The following is a 14,221-nucleotide window of genomic DNA, read 5'->3' as shown; positions in this document are numbered from 1 at the left end:
TATCCTTTATTGTTGTTTAGTACTTATTTTGTTTATGACACTTATTGTAATTCTAGGCTTGCATGCATCACTACTTATCTTGAATGCTTATGTATCTGGATTTTTGTAGTAATGAAATATATTTCAGCTTCAAATCTTTGCTTACTTTATATTACAAGCCTTGTCTAAGGATAACGCCATTTTGGCGAAACAATCGCCATTTTAGCCCACAATGTACACTTTAATATCTACGTTTTAGCGATCTTAACCTCGTGCATGACTGGCTTGTATCTTTTCAGATACTTTCCGTTTACTTTTAAGATCCTACGATCTTCCGCCAGTTCTTCTATCTCATAGGCATTATTTGAAAACACCTTTAAAATTCGAAAAGGGCCTTCCCAATGTGGAGACCATTTACCTAAAGCTTGGTTCTTTCGATATATAGGCAAAATAACTTTCCAAACTAAATCGTTATTAACAAACACTTTACCCTTCACCTTTTTGTTATATGCTCTTGATACTCTTTCTTTTTGCCTTTTTATCATCTCCAACGCTCGAAGCCTTTCTTCGTCCAGATCAACCAATTCATTCATCATCATTTCCCAGTATATGTTTGGGAGAATTTACTCTTGTCTATGAATCCTGACTGATTGCAAGTATATCTCGACTAGGAGTACCGCATCATGTCCAAACGTAAGTTAGAATGGTGTAGTATTGGTAGCTTCTTTGGGTGATGTTCGAAAAGCCCAGAGTGCTTGGTCTAAAGTCTTGTGCCAATTCTTAGGTTTCTTCCCTACATGCTTCTTTATCAGACCAATTATCACTTTATTAGCTGCCTCGACTTGTCCATTCGCTTGAGCATAATAAGGCGTGGAAGTGAATAACTTGAACCCCATCTCTTTCGCAAAATCTTGCATCTTTCGACCAGTAAACATTGATCCCTGATCTGTAGTTATACTTTCTGGGATTCCGAATCTATACAATATATGTCTTTGAATAAACTCAATCACAACCTCTTGGTCTATGTTGGCTAGTGGTATTGCTTCGACTCACTTTGTGAAATAGTCTATTCCTACCAATATATACCTCTGGCCTTTGGATGATGTGGGTCGAATTTCTCCAATTAAGTCTAGTGCCCAACCTCTAAAAAGTCATGGTTTGACGATTGAACTTAATTTGTTAGCAGGAGCGTGTTGAATACTTGTGTGCTCCTGACACTCTTGACAACCCTTGGCGAATTCTATGCAATCTTTTAACATAGTGGGCCAATACATTCCATAACGAAACAACAGCCATTTCATTTTGTGTCCCGCTTGATGAGCGCCACATGCCCCACTGTGTACATTCAAAAGTTCCAAGTAAGCTTCTGCTTCGCCAAGACATTTTAGTAAGACCCCTTCAGGGGTTTTCTTGAACAATTCATTTCCCATCAAGAAATATGATCAGGCTCTGTATTTTACTTTCCTGTTCGTATCTTTCGAAGGATCTCTTAAGTAGTTTACAATTGGACTCCTCCAATCTGTATCTGCTAAAGAATCTATACTCAATACTTCAAATTCTTCTTCATTGGTGAAGCCTAATTGTGAATTTTCCAGGTCGCTTGGAGACAATTTTGTAGCCATTGCCTTTCCTCTTACCTTGATTAACTCTTCTAATTTTTCCTTCGATACTTTGTATCCTGAGGCTAATTGTGCCAAATCATTTTCTTCTTGATTGTTTATTCTTGAGACGTGTTTCAAATCCACGTATTCGAATTTTTTGAGCAATCTATTTGTCATGACAAAATACATGATCAAATTCTCTTTGATGCATTTGTACTCTTTTGTCGTTTGCTTTATTACTAATTTTGAATCTCCTTTAATTTCGACTCTGGTTGCCCCCTGTCATACCCTGATTTTGAACCCCCCTGAGATGTCACACCTCCAGATATTTCATCAACTCAAGACAAATACCCATAGCAGTCATTTGATTACCTAGTACTCAGACGAGGGTGTTTAAGAATAAAGAAGCCCAGGCAAAGGATCAATCAATAAAGAAAATGATCTCTAATAAAATCATAGGACTCAAATGATTCATTTATCCACCTATGATGATCAGTCATCAGGACTCAGGATTGCTCAGGTCACCAGACTAGGGTTTGGAGCCTATCAAGGACTGAAATCAAGGCCCACATTTGGGAAACCCTAAAAAGCTCCAGGGCATCACTCAAAGTGTTCAATCATCCTCAAATGATCCATATGACAATATCCACTGGGCATTGTACTTCAATTCAAGATCCACAGTCACCAGTTTCATCTGGTCTACAATTAGGGTTTTTGACCTAACTCACCTAGACAGTTGACTTTTAATTAGCACATGGATCCACAACTCAAAACATGGATCAAGAATTTCTATTACCTCAATATAATCCATTCATACCATTCATTTGAGGGGAGAGCCTAATTCATCACAAAAGTCCAAGATTTCACTTCATTTGGAAAAAGTCAACTGTACAAGATCACCTTTGACGTTTAGGGTTTTGGGTCAAACCATGACTTTTCAGGATCAATATCATCAATATATGATTATTGAAGTCATTTGACCAAAGAAAATCAAGAAAATCCATCAAGGATCAAAAAGTCAACAAAAAGTCAAACTAGGGCATTTTGACCTAGTTCATGGATCTCAAAATTTCACCTACACAACTCAAAAAACTTCCAACATGAAAGTTGTAGATCTTGCAAAATAAAACAACTTCTCACTCTGGAACTCTTTTCAAGAGATCAATCATTTAACAGATATGAGCTTTAAAAGTTATAGGTCATAAACACTTAGAAAATTTCTAAGTGTTTTTTAACCTAGTTTTCTTCAAACTTTAGGCCCATTTTACACAATTTTCCCAAATGATTTTGAAGAAACTCCAAACTAGTGAATTGAAGTACATGTTAACGGCTTTCCAAATTGTGCTCAACCTTCTTCAAATTCATTTTGAGCTAAGAGTTATGCTTCTTCAAAGTTGGGCTCATGAAGAAAAATTATAGGTCATGTACAATTTTGGAGCTTTGCAAATTTCTGCAAATGCCTCTACCAATTGATGCTACATGATACATAACACATCAGTAGAGATGCCATGCATCCATCTACATCATTGCATAAGGAATGAAGAATATTCCCAAAAACAAAGACATGTGATTATGTAATGATTACATTTGGGAATTTATGGCAAAAGAGTGAATCACCAAAGGAATCTTCTCCCAACCAATTGGAGCACATTTCTGTAACAAAATTGTCCCCTAAGATCAAGCAAAACCGAGAGCTAGGGGAGTGGTATCAAAAATCCATCATTGAATCTTGGAGATTCCTTGAATTTCTTCATAGCCAAGAAACCAAAGTGACTTCACTAAGCAAGCTCACTCTCTGCAATTACACTGAACTCTTTTCCTATAAATAGAAGAGCATACCTCAGTAATAAACACACCAAAGCAACTCCAATTCTTGCTTTTTCTTTCTCTCCTTCATGCTTATGGTTTTCAAGAGTGTTTGGCAAGAAGAATCGAATTCTTCAAACCAGAGCTTTTCTTTTGAAAGTAAGCCTTCTAACATCTCAAGGAGGTTCATTAGAAGTGATCCAAGCACCTAGAACACTTCTGGAAGTGCAAGAACACCATCTTCACTTTCATTTTGGAGCTCAAGCAGTTGGAGGTCTGTAGAACAATTCAGAGGGTGTCAAACAAATCTAAGCACATCAATATGTTCCTAGGGATGTAGTGAAGCTATTCAGATGCCTGCAACACATCTGTAACCACAGAATCACCAACCTCCATGTTCACTTGAAGCTCAAATAGAAGGTATCGAGTAGGGCAATTCTGAAGCATTCAAGTAGCAATAAGCATTCAGTTAGCATCACTGAGTCACCAGGAAGCTTTTGTGATCATTCATCCATAGCCAGAAGCTCTCCACCAAAGCCATCGACCTCCATTTTCAGAGGTATTTTTTCAAACTCTAACACTCTTATTTAAAGTACTCTTTGCAATATATCTCGATACCAGTTCATTCAGCATCATCAGAGGATTAAAAACCCTCTATCATCATTCATTTATTCTTCAGCATCATCATTTAATTTTGTTTTTAAATTCTAGGGTTCTTCACGTATTTCAGTTAATTCAGTAGATGTAGTTAATATAAATTTATGTTAGTTACATATCTGGATTCGTGAGGAAATTTAGAGTGAAATTCATGTTTACATCATCCTGTTTGGTTGAGAAATGAGCAAGTTCATAAATTCAAAAATTGAGAGCTTGAGGTTGAAGACGATAATGGCCATGGCGCGCAAAATTCAAATCCCTGGGCTGAAGTTTATTTTATTTTGAGTGGTAGGCGTTTTATAAACGAATTCATCGTTTTCCCTAGTGGCCTCACATGCGCTCTCAGTACTCTCTTTCCCACAAGTCTGGGGTTCGAATCCCCCTCGCCCCAGACTTTTTGATTCTTTTATTTTTCAATGATTTTCAACTTGATTTAAATTATAACTGAATGGGTGTGTGTTATAATCACCAACTGGCGCTTGGCCCAGTGGTGTTATTTTGAACTAATGACTTCAAGGGCGTGAGTTCAAACCTTGGTGGAGACAAAACCAATTTTTTACCACTTTTTCCATTTAATTTTCTTCACAACTTTAACTAATTAATTCACCTATCAAATTAAATCATTTTCATTTGATTTTTCACACACTTATCATTTAATATATCTATTTTGAGAATATCCAAAAAAATCACAAAAAAATATATTATTTTAATATATTTTAATTAGGTTTAAAATCATATGTTTTAAGTATGTTTTAATACTTTAAAATATAGTTTTTCTTTTAAGTTTCAAAACCTAATCTCTTGTAAATATTTTTGTGATAAAACCCTAATCATTTAGGTCTTAATTAGGTATAGACTTTGTCTTTACCTTAATTAAGTTGACTTTTGTCAATTTTCAAACTGTTTTCTAATCTCCGATTAAACAAACGATCTAGGTTTTCAAACAACAAAATCTTGTGTCTTTCAAAATCTTTCATTAGTAATCAATTCAATTGCAATACAATTCAACTGTTTTTCATAAACAGGAAATCATTTTTAATGGGTCACTAATAGAGTGTAAGACTCAACACCTTTTTCTTTTCATAGTTTGTTTTCAAAACTGTATTTCTTTACAAAATCTCCACATCTGTTTTCAAAACATTCTTCTGGTATTTGAAGGGCATTATTCCCGGTGAAACTCTTCAGATACCTATGTGACCTAGTGTCCATCTTCACTTCTTCTGTTTTCAAAACAAAAACATTTCAAAACTATTTCCAATAAACATTCAACTGTTATCAATAAACAACCAAGCTGATGGTAAGGCTTTGTACATACATCTTCAAAGGCCTCCACTCCATCCAGGTTAGGCTTTATAGCCTTCCATTTACAAGCTTTCATTTAAATTGCTGTCAAATATAAACTGTATATATATATATATATATTTTAGAACTACGTCTGAGTACAACCTTAGGACAGATAAACTATATATATATATATATATATATATATATATATATATATATATATATATATATATATATATTATAGGACTATGGCCTAGGATTGAGAATGTCTTCCTGGTGAAGGCTCTTTCCTAATTAGAATTCCTTAGTTTAAACCTCAAGATGAATTATTCCTGGTGAAACAACTTGAAAAAAGCCTTAGAACAAAAATAGGGCACATCCACCCAAGAGGAATTATTCCCGGTGAAAGGGTTAGCCTCCAAAAAGGGTTAGCCTTCCACTTTAATAAAATTCCCTGGAAAGGGTTAGCCTCCAAAAACACTCCTTTAAAAATCCAAAACCCCTGGAAAGGGTTAGCTTCCACATCAATCTTCATAAGTCAAAAATCCCTGGAAAGGGTTAGCCTCCAAAATCAATCCTTCAAATCCAAATTCCCTGGAAAGGGTTAGCTTCCAAAATCATTTTTCAAATCTTCAAAACTCCCCAATAGAGTCTAGGTCAATCACTCAAACAAATTCCCCAGTAGAGTCAATCTTCAAACCTGGGTCTTTCATTCATCAATCCCTGCTTAACAAAAACACAAATCCCCAGAAGGGTCAACCTTTAGTTTCTAAAACATCAGAGTAATCCTTAGTAGAGTCAAAAGTCCCCTCTAAGTCAAAAGATCCCACACTGGTAGATCTTTCCCCATTTAAGAGTCAGCCACAACCTTGGGCTTTGTACAAGGCAGATACTCCCTTTAGAGTCAAAAACCCTACTCATAGGTATTTCCCTATCCAGAGTCAGCCACAACCTTGGGCTTTGTACAAGGAAGATAATAGAGTCTCCCTAGTGAGTCCTTCCCCATCAAGTAGCCACAACCTTGGGCTTTGTACAAGGCAGATAAACATCATTTCCTGTGTCAAAAGATTCCTAACCTTCAAGATCCTTTCCCTAGAGAGTCAGCCACAACCTTGGGCTTTGTACAAGGCACACAAAATAGAGTCATCCATACTCAGTCTCCTCAGCAGTCAGCCACAACCTTGGGCTTCGTACAAGGCAAAAAACAATGTCTTCCCAAGCTAGAGTCAGCCACAACCTTGGGCTTCATACAAGGCACAAAATAGAGTCTCCCTAGGTAGAGTCAGCCACAATTCTGGGCTTTGTACAGAACACTAAATAAACCTTTCAATCAAAAAACAAAATAAACATTCTCCAGCTAGAGTCAGCCTCAATTATGGGCTTCATACAGAACACAAATTTCCTTCAGTCAAGAGTCAATTCCCACTGGAGTCATCTCCCAAAGTTAATGAAAACCTTAAAAAAAAAGCCTCAAGCTTGGGCCTCATACAAGCCAGCCAAAAATCAAATCTTTCAAACAGTAAATAGACATGACTTATCTCTATCGAAAGATATTTCTCCTATTTCACCACATTCAAACAAACAAACAAACATTTCAATTTCAATTTTAAACATTCTCCCATTTAGGACTTTGAAAGGCATGCTCTGGCACGTATCTCCAGACTTGTGTAACTTTCCCTAATTTGGTTGAGAATCTTTCTTTCATTCAAGAGACACGCAACTGGCATACTTGTACACAACCAAGTAAGGTCCCTATTGTAACACCCCATAAAATTCTTTATTTAATTTAATTAAATTTTTTATTAAATATTAGAATTAAATTGAATTATTTGAGAATATGGATGAAATAAGGCTAATGGGCCAGTGTTGCTAGTAGCAGTTGGGGGGGTGTGTCAGTTGTAAAGCCCTTTTTCTAAAATAAAGTTATATTTTCATAAAATAGAAAAGAGAAGTATTTTGTGAAAGGAGAGCCAAAAAGGGAGAAGAGAAGATTGAACGTGAAATTGGGAGAAGAGCAAGTGCGAAGAGAAAGAGCATCCAAGAATTCGACATCGAGGTAAGGGGGGATCTTCTCATTAACCTCTATTATGGGTATTATGAATGATTCGATTGAATTCGTATGTTAGGATTCTGAATTGGATTATGTGTCGGTGTTTGGGGTTTTGGGGTTTATAGAACTTTGGTTCAATTTATGTTGTGAACGATGATTGGTGTTGAATAATGATGTTAAAGCATGATTAGAAGTATGTGTAAATGTGTATTTTCGTGTTTATTGGTGCTTTTTGATGTTGCAATACATTGTGGAACGTTCTGGTATGGATTGGAATTGATGCAGGTGCTGAAAAATGGAGTTTTGGGGTTTCTGGTACGAGGTAACCGGTTACCTGGGGAGTAGTAACCGATTACCTGAGGTTACGTCACTGAGATGGCCTATTCGTTGTGAAGTAACCGGTTACTTGAGTTGGGGTAACCGGTTACCACTGTTGGAATTTGTGTTATGTGGTTCTGCTGGGAGGCAGTAATCGGTTACTGGTTTTGAAGTAACCGGTTACCGCTGTTACGAATAGACTTGTTGGTTACTCCGTAAGGTAGTAACCGGTTACTTGAATTGGAGTAACCGGTTACCACTGAAGCTTTTTGGAAAAATACTTATTTTAAAAATCCGTAACTTCCAAACCGTTAATCCTTTTTGCACGCCGTTTCGAGGGCCTGATAGATGAATTATTTCCCTATTTAATGATGTATATTAGGGGATTATAATTTAAAAATCATTTTGTTGGTTTTGTGGATTGTGTTTGGTGAATATCAAATGGTTGTGATATTATTATGCTTGTATGTTGAGACATGAATGATTATGAATTGTTGGTGGATATTAATGATGAGCATGTCGTGGTTGATGCATGCATTTCATAATCATGTTGTGGGCTGTATCCTTTATGGTGGTGGGACAGCGGTAGCTAATTCCCATTGTGTGGAATTAGTGAGAGAAGTAGCCGAATCTTTATAGTGGTGGATCGGTGAGATGGGTTATCCCATGATTGGTACCACATGCATTTAGTTGCATTGCATTAGGTTGTTGTGTATAATTGTAACATGAATGGAAGTTGTCCAATGTTGCAATTTGTGTGTATTTTGGTAATAATGACTGTATCTGATAAATGTTGCTATGCTATCTGAATATAATTGATTTGGGTGAATAATGTATGGATGAAGTTGTATTGTTTATATTCCTATAACATTTGTTAATGTGAATGAAACTCACCCTTACTGTTGTTATTTTTCAGATTGAGGAGTAGCTTGTGTACTTGGTGAGGATTAGCTCGTCAAGTAGTTCGTTAGAGTCAGTTGGGTCTGTGTCATGCTCTGGTCGTGTAACACCGGGAACGTTAATTTAGAGTTGGCTGATAAAATTTTGTTTTGTTTATGGTTTATGGTTGAATTATGAGTCTATGACTCCGGTTGTTTGATTATTCAGTTGTTAAGAATATTCCGCTGTGTTAACATGCTACCTGAATAATTTTGGTTTATCGTTCCTTATATGGCATGACATGAATGTTTATTTATTTTATTGGAGTTGTAATGCCCTTCCTCATGTTTACTCTGATTTTTGAAAATTTTCCGCGGGGTTTAGAAGGGTGTTACAATAGTGGTATCAGAGCATAGTCGGTCGTTTGAGTCAGAGTCTTAGAGTCGGTTAATCCTTCGTATACGATTAGTGTAAGGTTGACACTGTCGATACTTCTTGTTCTAATGAATATTGTTTGATATTTAGCAGAACAATGGCCGGAAGAGGAGGAAGAAATGACGATGCGATCGCTGAGGCTCTGGGCATGATTGCTGGTGTGTTGGGAGGGAATGCCAATGGAGCTGGTATTGGTGCTGACAGGCAGTTGAACAGTTTTCAGAGGAACAATCCTCCTTTGTTCAAAGGCATGCACGATCCCGAAGGCGCTCAGAGGTGGCTGAAGGAGATTGAAAGGATCTTCCGAGTGATCGATTGTGCTGAAAATCTGAAGGTGAGGTATGGGACTCACATGCTGTCGGAAGAAGCTGATGATTGGTGGATGGCTAGTAGAGGTGAACTTGAATCTGCAGGTGTAGCGATTACTTGGGCGGTATTCAGGCAAGAATTCCTGAGGAGGTACTTTCCTGAGGATATTCGAGGCAAGAAAGAAGTTGAGTTTTTGGAGCTGACACAAGGTAACATGACGGTACCGGAATATGCTTCAAAGTTTGTTGAGCTGGCCAAGTACTATGTCCACTATAACAATGATGAAGCGAGCGAATTTTCGAAATGTGTTAAGTTCGAGAATGGTCTCCGTGATGAAATTAAGCAGGGAATCAGGTACCAAAGGATTCGTCGGTTTGCTGATTTGGTAGATTGTAGTAGAATCTATGAAGAGGATAACATGAAGCTGAATTCATCTCACTCCCGTGAGTTAGTTGACAAGAAAGGGAAGAAGCCGATGGACCGTGGTAAACCATATGGTAGAGGTAATTATAAAGCTGGAAGTTGGAAGAAGCCTAGTGGGGGAGACTCTAGTGCCCCTGTTAAGTGAAGAGAAGAAGTGCTACCGGTGTGGTAAAGCAGGCCACATTGCTGTTGACTGCAAAGGAAGGACTGTGACTTGTTATAACTGTGGTGAAGAGGGCCATATTAGTCCACAGTGTCCTAAGCCGAAGAAGAATCAAACTGGGGGTAAAGTTTTCGCTTTATCAGGTTCAGAGACTACTCCAGAAGATCGATTGATTAAAGGTACGTGTTTTATCCATGGCACTCCTTTAATTGCAATAATAGATACTGGAGCAACTCACTCGTTTATTTCATTGGATTGTGCTAAACGTTTGAACTTGGAAATATCTTATATTCATGGAAGTATGATCATTGACATTCCTGCGTCGGGTTCAGTGACTACTTCGTTTGCCTGTTTGAACTGTCCAATTGATATTTTTGGTAGAGAGTTCGGAATGGACTTAGTATGCATTCCGTTGGAACAACTTGATGTCATCCTGGGTATGAATTGGTTGCAATTTAATCGGGTTCATATCAACTGTTTCACGAAGACAGTTATTTTTCCTAAAGATGTCAGTGTCGAGGATTTAGAAATGACTGCTAGACAAGTGGATGAAGCCATGAAGGACGGGGCTGGCGTGTTTATGTTGATTGCATCCATGGAAGTGAAGAAGAAAACGGTGAGTAGTGATTTACCAGTAGTATGTGAATTCCCAGAAGTTTTTCCAGAAGATGTAAGAGAGTTACCGCCAGAGAGGGAGCTAGAATTTGCTATTGAGTTAGTTCTTGGAACTAGTCCTGTGTCGATGGCGCCGTATCGTATGTCGGCATCTGAATTAGCAGAATTGAAGAGTCAACTGGAAGAGTTACTGGAAAAAGAATTCATTCGTCCTAGTGTGTCGCCGTGGGGTGCGCCGGTGTTGTTGGTAAAGAAGAAAGAAGGCTCTATGAGACTGTGTGTGGATTATAGACAGATGAATAAAGTTACTATCAAGAATCGGTATCCATTACCGAGGATTGATGATTTGATGGATCAACTGGTTGGTGCGAGTGTGTTTAGCAAAATTGACTTGAGGTCGGGATATCATCAGATTCGGGTGAAGACGGACGATATTCAGAAAACGGCATTTAGAACAAGGTATGGTCATTACGAATATACAGTGATGCCATTTGGGGTAACTAATGCGCCGGGGGTTTTCATGGAGTATATGAATAGGATCTTCCATCCTTATCTGGATCAGTTTGTGGTGGTATTTATCGATGATATTCTAATATATTCTAAGAGCGAAGAAGAACATGCAGAGCATCTGAGGGTGGTATTAGAACTATTGAAGGAAAAGAAACTTTATGCGAAACTGTCAAAGTGTGAGTTCTGGCTAAGTGAAGTAAGCTTTCTTGGGCATGTAATTTCTAAAGATGGTATTGTCGTTGACCCAACGAAAGTAGAAGCAGTGTCTCAATGGGAAGCTCCGAAGTCAGTTTCCGAGATCCGTAGTTTCCTTGGTCTTGCGGGTTACTATAGAAAGTTCATTGAAGGTTTCTCGAAGTTAGCGTTACCGTTAACTAAGTTGACTAGAAAGGGTCAAGCATTCATCTGGGATTCGAAATGTGAAGAAGGATTCCAAGAATTAAAAAGGAGATTGACTAGTGCGCCGATCTTGATTTTGCCGAATCCGGCGGAGTCTTTTGTTGTATATTGTGATGCTTCATTGTTGGGATTAGGAGGTGTACTAATTCAGAATCAACAGGTAGTCGCGTATGCGTCGAGGCAACTCAAGGTACATGAGAGAAACTATCCGACTCATGACTTAGAGTTGGCAGCAGTGGTATTTGTGCTGAAATTGTGGAGACACTGTCTGTATGGTTCGAGGTTTGAAGTGTTTAGTGATCACAAGAGCCTGAAGTATCTCTTTGATCAAAAAGAGCTGAATATGAGGCAAAGGAGATGGTTAGAGTTCCTCAAGGATTACGATTTTGGGCTAAATTACCATCCGGGTAAAGCAAATGTGGTTGCCGATGCTTTGAGTAGGAAGTCCTTGCATATGTCTATGCTTATGGCGAGAGAATTGGATTTAATTGAACAATTTAGAGATTTGAGTTTAGTATGCGAAGACACTCCTGTCAGTGTTAAGTTGGGCATGCTGAAGCTGACTAGTGGTATTCTGGAAGAGATTCGAGAGGGTCAGAAAGCTGATGTAGAGTTAGTGGATAAATTGACTCTAATTAACCAAGATGTATCATGATTTGAAGAAGCTGTTTTGGTGGCCTGGAATGAAAAAGGAAATAGCTGAATTTGTCTATGCTTGTTTAACTTGTCAGAAGTCGAAGATTGAGCATCAGAAACCATATGGAGCTATGCAACCGTTATTTATTCCGGAATGGAAGTGGGATAGTATATCTATGGATTTTGTTTCTGGGTTGCCGAGGACGGTGAAGAACTATGAAGCCATTTGGGTCATAGTGGATAGGTTGACAAAGTCTGCTCACTTTATACCAATGAGAATGGATTACCCAATGGAGAAGCTGGCTCAATTGTACATTGAGAAGATAGTGAGTTTACATGGTATTCCTTCGAGTATCGTGTCAGATAGAGATCCAAGTTTTACATCCAAATTTTGGGAAGGGTTGCAGAAGGCTTTGGGTACTAAGCTGAGACTGAGTTCTGCTTATCATCCGCAGACGGATGGACAGACGGAAAGAACTATCCAATCGCTAGAGGATTTATTGCGTGCTTGTGTGTTGGAAAGAGGTGGTACTTGGGATATTTATCTACCCTTGATCGAATTTACCTACAATAATAGTTTTCACTCGAGCATTGGTATGGCTCCGTTTGAAGCTTTGTATGGTCGGAGGTGTAGAACGCCTTTATGTTGGTATGAATCTGGCGAAAGTGCGGTGATTGGACCAGAGATTGTTCAAGAAACGACTGAAAAGATTAAGATGATTCAAGAGAAGATGAAGGCTTCTCAAAGTCGTCAGAAGAGTTATCATGACAAGAGACGGAGAACACTTGAGTTTCAAGAAGGAGATCATGTGTTTATGAGAGTTACTCCTATGACTGGTATTGGACGAGCTCTAAAGTCAAGGAAGTTGACTCCGCGTTTTATTGGTCCGTTTCAGATTTTAGAAAGAGTGGGAGAGGTGGCGTATCGCATTGCGTTGCCATCGACACTTGCGAATCTGCATGATGTATTTCATGTGTCGCAGTTGAGGAAATACATTGCTGATCCGTCGCATGTGATCCAAGTGGATGATGTACAGGTAAAGGATAATCTGACAGTTGAAGTTTGCCTATGAGGATTGAGGATCGGAAGGTGAAACAATTGCGTGGCAAGGAGATAGCGTTGGTCATAGTAGCTTGGGGAGGACCAGCCGGTGGGACTGTTACATGGGAATTGGAGAGCCAAATGAAGGACTCCTACCCGGAACTCTTTGCCTAAGGTATGTTTTCGAGGACGAAAACTATTCTAGTGGGGGAGGGTTGTAACACCCCATAAAATTCTTTATTTAATTTAATTAAATTTTTTATTAAATATTAGAATTAAATTGAATTATTTGAGAATATGGATGAAATAAGGCTAATGGGCCAGTGTTGCTAGTAGCAGTTGGGGGGGTGTGTCAGTTGTAAAGCCCTTTTTCTAAAATAAAGTTATATTTTCATAAAATAGAAAAGAGAAGTATTTTGTGAAAGGAGAGCCAAAAAGGGAGAAGAGAAGATTGAACGTGAAATTGGGAGAAGAGCAAGTGCGAAGAGAAAGAGCATCCAAGAATTCGACATCGAGGTAAGGGGGGATTCTTCTCATTAACCTCTATTATGGGTATTATGAATGATTCGATTGAATTCGTATGTTAGGATTCTGAATTGGATTATGTGTCGGTGTTTGGGGTTTTGGGGTTTATAGAACTTTGGTTCAATTTATGTTGTGAACGATGATTGGTGTTGAATAATGATGTTAAAGCATGATTAGAAGTATGTGTAAATGTGTATTTTCGTGTTTATTGGTGCTGTTTGATGTTGCAATACGTTGTGGAACGTTCTGGTATGGATTGGAATTGATGCAGGTGCTGAAAAATGGAGTTTTGGGGTTTCTGGTACGAGGTAACCGGTTACTTGGGGAGTGGTAACCGATTACCTGAGGTTACGGCACTGAGATGGCCTATTCGTTGTGAAGTAACCGGTTACTTGAGTTGGGGTAACCGGTTACCACTGTTGGAATTTGTGTTCTGTGGTTCTGCTGGGAGGCAGTAACCGGTTACTGGTTTTGAAGTAACCGGTTACCGCTGTTACGAATAGACTTGTTGGTTACTCCGTAAGGTAGTAACCGGTTACTTGAATTGGAGTAACCGGTTACCACTGAAGCTTTTTGGAAAAATACTTATT

The sequence above is a fragment of the Vicia villosa genome, linkage group LG6, assembly GCF_029867415.1.
Source record: "Vicia villosa cultivar HV-30 ecotype Madison, WI linkage group LG6, Vvil1.0, whole genome shotgun sequence".
Classification (NCBI taxonomy): domain Eukaryota; kingdom Viridiplantae; phylum Streptophyta; class Magnoliopsida; order Fabales; family Fabaceae; genus Vicia; species Vicia villosa.
The sequence above is the reverse complement of the archived record's forward strand: the minus strand, read 5'-3'. Positions refer to the sequence as shown.